Source organism: Rhinolophus sinicus, chromosome 2, assembly GCF_057876585.1.
Source record: "Rhinolophus sinicus isolate RSI-liver-muscle chromosome 2, RSI-T2T, whole genome shotgun sequence".
In the NCBI taxonomy this organism is placed as follows: Eukaryota; Metazoa; Chordata; class Mammalia; order Chiroptera; family Rhinolophidae; genus Rhinolophus; species Rhinolophus sinicus.
Genome location: NC_142502.1, coordinates 181,297,976 through 181,306,237, shown reverse-complemented (window position 1 = coordinate 181,306,237; position 8,262 = coordinate 181,297,976). Strand labels below are relative to the sequence as shown.

At 51.8% G+C, this 8,262-nt stretch overlaps 1 pseudogene; it reads left to right on the top strand.

Annotated features, from left to right (window-relative positions):
• The first annotated feature begins 318 nt into the window (after positions 1-318).
• On the top strand, positions 319-1,739 carry LOC148758968 (syncytin-1-like; annotated as a pseudogene).
• The last annotated feature ends 6,523 nt before the right edge of the window (positions 1,740-8,262 follow it).

Genomic DNA, 8,262 nt, shown 5'->3' with positions numbered 1-8,262 from the left:
CAACGTGGACAGGCCCACACACAGTAATCCTTGTCACCCCCACGCCCTTAAGGTCTCTGGAATCACACCGTGGATCCACCATTCCCGTGTCAAGCGAGCGGAGCCGGATCAGCCTGCCTGGACCCCACACCCGGTACCCGATGAACCATTGAAGATGACGCTTAAGAAGACCTCCTGAACGACAGTTCTCATTTGTGCCGCCCTTACCATCGCCACCCTCTGTCTGCTGACCCTTCTGGCCTCTCTTCTGCTCATCTCTGTGACCCCGCCTGATTAGACTCCCAACCAGAGGGCTCTCCTCCTGTTTGGATTTCTACTATGGGTTTCTCCTCTGCTCATGCTCACCTGCCCGCAGCCCTCTGGCTCTTGACTCTCCTTAGCCTTTCCCCCTTAAGTCTCTCCTCAAAATGTCCCTGCACCTGGGGGTCTGGGACAAGAGTCTACTTCCAATTCTACACCCTCACGCCCCAGGAATGCTACCGGGGAACCACACCGACCACTTGCACAGAATCTGGCCTCACCTATTGGACCGCCACTCTGACTCAGACCTTCCGGTCCCCCTGCAATTCCTTCCCCTGAGGGTCTGTCTGTTGGTCCTACCTGGCCCAGGCCAGGTCCTCCAATGGTGGAGGTGTCCAGGACACTGCCCTCCGCAACATTGCAGCAACCCAGATTGCTGCTATAGCTCAGGCTACTCCGTCCCAGCCCCGCTACCGTGGCCTCAACCTAACTTCCCTCCGTCAGCTCACTCTCTCCCAGATACCCAGGGCCTTACCTGGCAGCTCCTCAACACATCCTACCAACTATGGCTTAATTCTACTTCCCCCTCTGCCAATTCCACCTGTTGGATTTGTTTACCCCTTGCCTGTTCAGCTTTCTCCGGTATCCCGGTTCCCCCTGACTGGTTACTGCCCAAAACCACTAACATCTCCATCTCTGGCCAATCGGCAGCCCCATCCCCCTAGCTCCTGCCCCGAACTTAACCTGTTATCTACCCCCAGGCCACGCACAGGTCCCTGACCCCGTACTGTGCCCCTCCCGGCATTTTCCTCTCCTGCGAAGGTGGCTTACTTTTCAGATGCGGAGGCGCCAATGACACTGACACTGGCTGCATCCTCACCTTTTTATCCCCCTCCGCCTCCCTGTACACTGACTCACAGTTCCAGTCTCGGATTTCCCCTTCTCATCGTGCCCGTCGGGCGGCTGGCATCCCTTTCCTCATAGGCGCTGGCATCTTTACTGGGGTCGCCGCTGGTGCCTCCGGCCTTGGGACCTCCATCGACTTTTGCTACAAGCTTTCTCAGGAACTCAATGATGACATGGAGCGGGTCGCGGACTCACTCACGTCACTCCAGACCCAACTCTCCAGCCTGGCTGCGGTCGCCCTCCAGGACTGGCGTGCCCTTGACATGCTCATGGCCAAAAAGGGTGGGACCTGTCTTTTCCTCCAAGAAGAATGCTGCTACTATGTAAACCAGTCTGGGATGGTCGCCACCAAGGTCCATGAGCTCCGAGACCGCATTCAGCGCCCACGTGAAGAGCTCGCCTCCTGGGGGTTTGGCTCTCGGTCCTGGACTTCCTGGCTCCTCCCTTTGCCGAACCCCTTACTCTCCATTCCCCTCCTTGCTTCCATCAGCCCGTGCATCTTCAATGCCCCTGTCCACTTCATTGAAAATACTGTCTCCCGTCAGACCACCGCCGCATCCTTGCCCTATGGGGTTATCGTCCTCTCAGTTTAAATGATGATCTCTAGGGTTCCCCTTCCGATCATCAACAGGGGGGATATGATGGGGAAACTGACCTTAAAATGGTTCCCTGCCACATGGAACGGAGCTAAAATAGTGGCCCCAGTGGAGAAAGGATTCCCCAGCCTAAGCCCCAGCCCCCTTCCGCATAACCCCCTCCAAGCCACATCTTGAGCCAATCACCAGACGACACCTACCCCTTCCCTGACTCAAGGAAGTCCCCAACCCATAAAAACCTGCTCAAAACCTTGCTGGGGGCTGTCTTTTGGGAAGGATCCCACTGAGCCCGCCCGCATAATAAAGCTGTGTTCTCCCTGATGTCCGCGTGCCGCTTGAGCTTCTCGGTCCTTGCCGGTTTTCTGCACCAAAACCCTTGAGCTAGAATGCTGCCGAATGTCATTCAGTTTTATACTCATGCTAATCAGCCTTCAGAATGCCGCATCAAGCTCTTACCAGACCACAGAGGCTCTCACAGATGCTGAAACTGTCGACTCTAGTTTTGGTTTGTCTGTTTGTTTTTGTTTTTGTTTTTGTTTTTGTTTTATCTTGACAGGTCACTGTAAACATTTTAAATGAAGTGAACCTGCCAGTCAGCATTCATCAAGCACCCATTTTTGGCCAGGCGCCCACCAGAGGAGTTGGCCATTGAGAAAGAAATTGGACACAGTCCTGCCCTCAGGGGACCACAGTTGTGGGAGAGAAGGATTGTGCAATCTAGCCTGGGACGTGCTTTCAGAAATGCCATTCAAGGGTGTGTGGGGAGCAGGGGAGCCACAGCTGACCCAGCCAGTGGAGAGGAGGGCAGGGACCAAATGCTTCTAGGAAAACACGTACAGGAGCTTAGTGACATCCCAGACCCCAGAACAAAAGTAGGAGGGAGTTCACAGATATTGTGGAATATTTTGTTTGGTAAAAGCCAAAGGGGTAAAGAAAAAAGTAGGGATTTTAGTTTGTTTTGAGTTTTGTTTGCATTAAAACAAACAAATAAAACCAACCCTGGACAACCACCCCACCCCCCGTCTTTCTTTACTGTCTAGGGTTGTGCAGCATCACGGAGCTGCATGCACAAGGCATCTGAGTCGTCTGTTCTCTTTGCTTGCATGGGCAAATAAAAGAAAGAAGGAGACAAGAAAAGGAGCAGAGGCTGAGGAGAATTTTCCTTTAATTCTATGCTTTCCTAAAGCATCGATTAACACAGTGCAAGCCTCCTTTTAATGGAGCAGACATTGTTAAGGCACCCACTATGTGCTGAAATGGTGCTATAAGCCTTATATACGTGATCTAATTTAAATGTTCAAAACAACCCAGGCGGAGACAATGTTGCCTCCATTTGGGTAGGTAGTGACAGAAGACCTGGCAGATCGCAGACGTGTGTCCTCTGAGCAGCGCTGGTTTCCTAACAGGTAGGAGTTTTGCCAGTGTGTTGATTTCCATGTCAAAGCCCTTTCGCTGAATTTCTGGGATGGTCTTTGGGTTCTGATTTCCAGAACACTGCCTCCCGTCTTCCTCCGTCTGAATCCTTCTTCCTCTCAGTTATCACTATCCAGAGGTGCTGCCTGTGCCTCCCCCCAGACCCCCACACAGCTGGAAAGGGGAGGCAATAGGACGTCCTTCACAGGGCCAGGGGCCGGGAGGAAATATTGAAGCCCGGCGAGCAGGGCTGCGTAGGCCTGGAATGGAGGTCGGTGTGGTCTGGGGTGAACTCTCTAAGTCGCTGACCACCTAGCTACCCCTGGCAGAGTTCATCTCTGCTACTGCACATGGAACTGACTTTCCTGAAGGAGGACAAGCCGTGATGCCGTTACGGAGATGGCAGCCTCTACATTTGTTCAAGTGCAAGTTAGTGCAGAAGTAGAGGCCATGTTCACAGACAGTCATGGGCGGGAGGGAATAGAAAGGGCACCCAGTCCAGTTCTTCACTGGACCGATGGAGAAACTTGGACTCAGAGAGAGGAAGAAGACGCTTGTCCAGAGTCAGCGAGGGCCCGGTTCTCCCACTCCCAGCTCCCATGTCCTCATTGCACTGTGGCAATGAGGTTCGGTTCACTACGAAAGTCTCACAGGCTGGAAAGTCCCTCAACTGTCTCCGTTTGGGATTACTTTTTAGAGATTCATGGGCATGTATTTCTGTTGTTTCAAAATGAATGCTTAAAATTCAAGCATCTTTTGTTCCACTCAGTCCTGGAAGAATAATTTTAGGGATTTCAAGATCTCACTTAACTAGCGTTATATCTTGATGAAATGCTGATTTTCATATTGTTTTCCAACTGCGCCACTGTAGAAGCCAATGGCAAATGAAAACAGGATATCTCAATGGAAAAACTTTAAAATTTAAATCCACGGTGACAAGTCCGAGGGTAGCAGGCTGAATGCACGTGGCAGTTCCTCTGTCTGCATGGAAAGGCACGGGGTGTGGTGACAGAGGCTCAGACTGTTGTCAGGGTCCCGGCTCCAATCTCGGATCAGGCACTTCCGGCTGTGTGACCTCCGAGCCCTGGTCAGCCCACTGCTCTGAGCCTCAGCTCCCTCCTGTATGAAATGGGCTCACTCATGGTCACTTTACGAAGTTGTGTGCAAGACAAGATGTGCAAAATTGCTTGGTGAAGCTCTGCTGCCAAGCACAATTCTGTTCGTACATGGTGAGGGAAGCAGGGCTGGCAGTGAGGGTTCGGCTAGTGACTATGGCCTCCAGAGGCACAAGTGACAAGAACGAGAAAAGGAATGTGTCCCCAAGATAGGGCACAGCGTTCACTGCTGCCCTCAGTTAAGTTACAGAGGTAGAGGAGCGGGGAACTGGGGAGGCATCGTGATGGATGAGAAAGAGAATTGGACCAGGAATCAGGAGATGGGGTTCGGTAACTGGCTGTGTGACGACGGGCAGGTCATCATCCTCTCTGGACCCTGGATTAGTCATGTGGACACTGAGGTAGGGGTCAGAACTTGCATATGGCATATGGGTCAAGGACGACTCTGAGCAGCAGCTGACGCAAGGCCTGGCACGGAATGAGTGGATTAGCAATGGCTGTCCTGAGCCCTGTTTGGAGGAGCGTGGAGAGGCCTCCCTCTGCCTTAGCAGGAACATTGATGGTGATTAACAAGCAAAGCCAGGCTGGGTAGCCATTGTGCCTGACCCTGGATGGATGAGCTCTGAGCTCCTGCCCATGAAGGACATCATGTTCTGTGTCCACACAACATTGAAATCACCCACTGAAGAAGGACCAATGTCTAAATGCCTGGAGAGCTGGGAGCAGGGCTGCCGCACACAGCCTCGCAGGCTGTGCCCTGCACAACTCCAGGGGGTGCCCTCCTCCTCGCCCACAGGGAGCAGGGCGCCTCCCTCTTGGTGCTGTGTAGCAACTGGGAGAGCACTGGCCTGGGAGTCCAGGGACCCGGCCTCAGCACCCCACCTCCCATCAGGATTCATTGCCAACTCCACATGGGGCCACACTCAAGTCCCTTCTTCTCTGGGCTCCAGCTTCCCCATCCTTGTTAGAATCCACTGGCTCCTAGAGGCCCCCCTTGGGCCTTTTTCCAAGTGCTTGGATGTCATGAGGGTACTGTTTGCTTTGCCACATGGCCAGGCCCTTAATTTGGGCAACTGGAGCTTGTTCTGGGCAGCTGCAAAGCCAGCTGACCCTTCAGACCAGGAGGGGCAGTGGTGGGAGAGGGGGAGCTTCTGGCAGAGAGCCATGCCACTGCCATCTCTGAGGCCTGGGACTACAGACCAGACCCTGTGCCCTCTTAGGAGCACTCTGTGGCAGTGACCTTTAGATACTCGTGTGGGGTGGGGCCCAGCCTCCTGTCCCTGATTGAAGAATGAATCCAGCCCCCTCCGTTGCCTCCCTGACCCTAGCCCTCCCGATTTCACAGCGGTTTTCTGTACAGGCCCTCCTGTGCCCTCGCTTTGAGCCTTTATCCAGGGCAACCCTCCTGCCTGGAATACCTTCCCCTTCCCCACACTTATTCTTCCAAGTCCCACTTAAGCATAACCACCTCAGCGAGTCCCTCCCTTCCAGAGATAATTAACCACCCTCTCCTCTGTGAGACTCTCCTTCTCTTTCAAGGTTCTCTTGCAGAGCACTTAACACACCTGGAGCTGTCTGTCCCCCAGTGACTGGGCGGTCTTCCTGGGAAGGGCTGGTATCTGCACAAAATAGGAAGAGATCACTTCTGTGAAGCACTGGCCACCGGCCTGGCCCCGTGCTCAGCACTGCACATGTCTGTTTTCATGAAGTGGACACTAGACTTGACACCATTTTAGAGAGGAGGAAACTGAGGCCCAAGGTCACAGCAAGTAAGTGGCAGAGCAGGATTCCAGCTGCCTGGACTGCCCTCCCTCCCTCCCCCAATTCTGGAAGCAGCATCCTGGGGTGGGTTCATCCTGTGTGGTGGAGAGAGGCAGACCTAAACATGACTGAGTGAGACAAGCAGTTTTCTGAGGATGCTTTTATCTGTGCAGACCCGTTTGTGGTGCATTGAAATAAATTCCTTCCAGGGGGATTTATTTTTCTGCCTTTTTTTTTTTTTTTTTTTTTTTTTGGTGTGTGGCAAGTGTTAAAGCTAGTTTTCAAGCTCTGTCCATGAATGCCAGAATGATTATGTTGATATCCCCATCAATTATGCAGAAAATCAGGTAACCAGACTATTTACTTTATGTAATAGATGTGTGGGCTTCTTGTTCACTCTCTGAAAGAACATTCTTGAAAGGGTCATTTTTTATTTCCTGAGATGCCTTTTTTCCTAATTGCTTGAAGGTTTGAAAATTGTTCCCTTTCCCCATTTTCATTCTGTGCAAATGTATTTCCTCGTGTCACATTTCCCCGACACCTCCGGTCCCCTGGAGAAGCAGGGCCCCTCCTGCAGCCTCCCACGTGCCTTCTGTCTCACCAGGAAAACCTCCGAGAGAGATTCGAGATTCGAAACCAAGCTGGAAGAAATACAGCTCCTTTGGTTTTTCTCTTTTGTAAACAGATTTGACAAAACGAAGTGGGAAGAACCTGAGCTGGGTGCGAGGAGAGCTGGCTTCCATCCCCAGACCTGCTTTGAATTTGCTCAGTGACCTGGGGAGGTCCTTTCTCTTCCCTCGAGTGTAAAATGAGGGACAAAGACAATTCGTGGGTGTAAGATGGGCAACGAGGGCCTGGGGTTGGAAGTTCCTAGAGCCAGATTTTATTTGAATCTGAGGAAATCTCTCTCTCCAGGCCTTCAATATGCCCAGTCTGCATAGTGAGATAATCTGAGCTATACTGGGCAACACTCATGCTACAAACAGGGATGCAAATGTTGGAATAGTTCGCCCTGATGACCTCCAAGCCTCCTCTCGCTCTGGGTCCTTGGCTGGATATGGTCAGGGCGTCTTGCATCCTGGAAAGTCAGCCGTGTCCCTTGCTGGATGCCCCATCATCCTGCCAACTACATTCTCATGCAGATACTCCCTTTGGGCAGACACACATCTTGGCTCTTCTAACCCATCTCCATCAGGCACACGTCACAGGTCTGAGCTAAGCACAACCACCTCAGCGCGTTCGTCTTTTGGGCTCCATCTGACCATGCTGCAAAGACAGGAAGTGGAGGCTGAAGCATTTCCTCCAAATCACTTCATCTTCAAGATGCTAAATGATTTGACTAGAAAGGGGGCAAGCCAGCCAAGCAGAGATTTTCCAAACTGGTGCCCCTATTGTCTTCTTTCAATATTGTATATCTCCACCCTAAGGAACAACCATCACTGACTTTGCCTGGATGGGCACACCTTAGCACATACCAAGCCTGTGAGCTCTAGCTCATACCAGGCACAACCAGCCCCTGAGCGGGCTCAACTAGTCTGTCTTTAAACTGTCCCCTCCATCCCCTGCTGGGGAAGCTTCCCCAGGCTCCCTGGCAGTGATTGTCCCCACACCCAGACTCCTGCGAACCAGCAAGTGTGCAATGGACTCTCATGAGCAAGAAATACACTTCGACTGTGTTAAGCCACTGACATCTGGGGGCTTATTATTATAGCAGCTGGAGCTAACCTAGCTGACTTGCTCTGCAGACCTCTTCCTACTCTATCATGTAACTACTTATGTGTCTTTCTCTTAGTAGCCCCGGAGACAGAGGGCCATGTCGGATGTCTTTCTGTTCTTAAGGTTGATGATTGTGCCTGCCACAAGTATTGGATGAATGAATGAATGTTGAAAGAGGCTGGCTATTTAAAATTGTAACCAGAAAAAGAGCTGAATGTATTGACACTTTTCCATCAAAATGGACCTGAAAATCCTAGAAGTCTTCCTGGAAGAGATGATTAGAAATACTGTATATATTTTTTTAATTGGGTTAGATAGCAAGGGAGGCACATCCCTAAAACAGGGGTCACAGTAGACGTGGGGAGTTGGAACTGATGGGAAATTGGGGGGCGTGGGGGGAGGGGAGGAATAGGCTCTCTGGCAGTGAGAAAGCATGTTCCAAAAAACTATGTGAAAGCACAAGGAAGCCACAGAGAAGAGACTAAGCCTGGCCAAGCACTTTCTGTGTGTCAACT